A 2,567-nucleotide genomic window follows, 5' to 3' on the forward strand; every position below is an offset into this window, starting at 1 on the left:
CTTACTTCTGTAATCCATGCTATTGTCGATTTCTTCTTCCAGAAATATAGGAGTATTTGTTTTGTTAGTCTATTTCTATCCATTCGGTAGAGATGTCCCAAAAAGGTTAATTTTCGTTTGGCCATTACTTCAGATATTTTCTCTATATTTTTGTAGATCTCCTCATTACTTCTTATTTTCCAACCATCTGCAGTTTTCATTACACCCATTATTTTTTTAATAATCCTTCTTTCCAGTACCTCTAGTTTGTCCATCTTATAGTTCATCGTTAGGCATTCAGATCCATACAAACATTCTGGTCGTACCACTGTGGTGTAGTGTTTTAGTTTTGTTTTTCTAGATATACATTTCTCGTTGTAAATATTTTTGGTCAAACCATATGCTCTTTCCATTTTGTTAATTCTTACATCTACTGCAGATTTTTCTAGTCCATTCTGTTGTATAGTTTCTCCAAGATATTTAAATTTATTTACTCGCTCTATTTTACCTATTTGTGTTTCTATGTATTTTGGTGCATTTTTTATATTTGTCATGAATTTTGTTTTTTCAGCTGAAATTTTGAGACCAGTTCTGTTCGCTAATTTTTACAGAATGTTTATTTGAGTAACTGCTTCTGTTAGGTTTTCTGAAAGTATTGCGAAATCATCCGCAAAAGCCAAGCAGTTTAGCTGAATTCCATTTGTTTTCCTTCCCAGAGTTATTGGTTCAATTTTGTGATTTTTTACCTCCGAATTCCAGATCCTTACAATTTTTTCTAGAACACAGTTAAACAGTAAAGGTGATAAACCGTCACCTTGTCTAACACCAGTTTTTATTTCAAAAGGCTGAGATACTTCTTCCCGTACCGCAAGGAGAATCGCTGATGCAAGCTTCTCTCTTGTCTCCAGTATTCTATGTATGGTGTCACACGTACTCGGTCAGAAATTTTTGCTATGTCCTTTTTCTGCATCATTCACACCAATGAATACCCATAAATTGTGTTAAAAATACTGTTTTTCAGGTTTACATAGTTCTCCATGTGCTCCGAGATGTCATAAATTTTGTTCACTTGAGCTTTTTTTATTTTCAAATGTCCTGAAAACACGGTTATCAATAATGTTTCCATAGGACATTTCAGTTATGAAAAGACACTCGCTTTCCTTAGAACTGTTTTCAGAGAAGAAACTATTCTTGAGACTCGACTAACAATGAAAGTAAAAATTTTCCGTGAAACCCAGGAAGAACAACGAGGAGCATCATCATCATGACGAATGCAGAATTATTTTGCAAGTGACCTTTCAATCTCATGAGACTACAGCAGTTTCGTATACATGACTCGGCCTTATTTCTAGAAAGAGTGCGAGGCTTAGAGATTAGATACCTCAGCTGGGAATGTCATAAGTGGGAATTGTAACTTCGTCATTTCGCATCTATGACGTATAATGTTCGTAAAGAGTCGATAGTTTGTGGCGCCTCTGAAGATAAAGCTCCAAGAAATTCAAGGGATGATTATAACGCCGCCGATAGGTGGACCTGAATCACGGACGGTATTCGATAAGTCGATCGAGTACGTGCCATTTTACCTCCTATCTGCTTCCTCGTCTCACGCTTAACCTTACACATTCCACAACTGCGTCACAGACTTTCTCCTACGTCCTGTAGCAAATACAGGTGTTATTCCAGGTATTTCTAGTTTCGCATTCATTATATGATAGGGGAGATGTATAACTATTTCTGCTGTGTGCTTGTGAACACATTCTATATCCCTGTCACAGTGGCCTTCTCTAGGAAAACGACCATAGTGAGGTAGGCCTTATACCGATAGGTTCTGTTTAAATACTGGCAATCAGTGGCAAAACAAGACACCGGTAAGATCAGCTCTAATTTTTGCAGCCACCCTCAAAAGACATTCCTAAAAATCTAGATTCTCAATACAAGTGAGTTCCGGGAGAACCCCACTGATGTTTTAGGATGCCTATACCTGGCTGGTCCTATAAACGCCGACTAGCTTCCAGCAGAAGTTGCCTTGGGCTCACGGCGTCCTCAGTAACATGAAGGAACCTAAGCCCTGCCCGACGATCACCACCATATAGTTTAAAAATAATTGTTGTAAACGAAAGGAAGTTATACATAACTAAAATCGTCTAAAAAAGACACGGTCCAGTCACATTAATGGCCAACGGCCTGGCCGCAGTGGAAACACCGGTTCCTGTCAGATCACCGAAGTTAAGCGCTGTCGGTCTGGGCTAGCACTTGGATGGGTGACCGTCCGGTCTGCCGAGCGCTGTTGGCAAGCGGGGTGCACTTAGCCCTTGTTAGGCAAACTGAGGACCTACTTGATCGAGAAGTAGCGGCTCCGGTCTCCAAAACTGACATACGGCCGGGAGAGCGGTCTGCCGACCACACGCCCCTCCATATCCGCATCCAGTGACGCCTATGGGCTGAGGATGACACGGCGGCCGGTCGGTACCGTTGAGCCTTCCACGTTTTAGTCAAATTAACCCATTATGTCCTATCGTATGATTTATCGTACGCTCGCTCTGCTCACGTATATTTGTTTCCAGAAGCTCTTTGTCAATAATTGAAAT

At 40.4% G+C, this 2,567-nt stretch overlaps 1 pseudogene; it reads left to right on the top strand.

Moving 5' to 3' along the window:
• Positions 1–2,154: 2,154 nt before the first annotated feature.
• On the top strand, positions 2,155–2,272 carry LOC124803638 (annotated as a pseudogene).
• Positions 2,273–2,567: the final 295 nt, after the last annotated feature.

Source organism: Schistocerca piceifrons, chromosome 6 (genome assembly GCF_021461385.2).
Source record: "Schistocerca piceifrons isolate TAMUIC-IGC-003096 chromosome 6, iqSchPice1.1, whole genome shotgun sequence".
Classification (NCBI taxonomy): Eukaryota; Metazoa; Arthropoda; class Insecta; order Orthoptera; family Acrididae; genus Schistocerca; species Schistocerca piceifrons.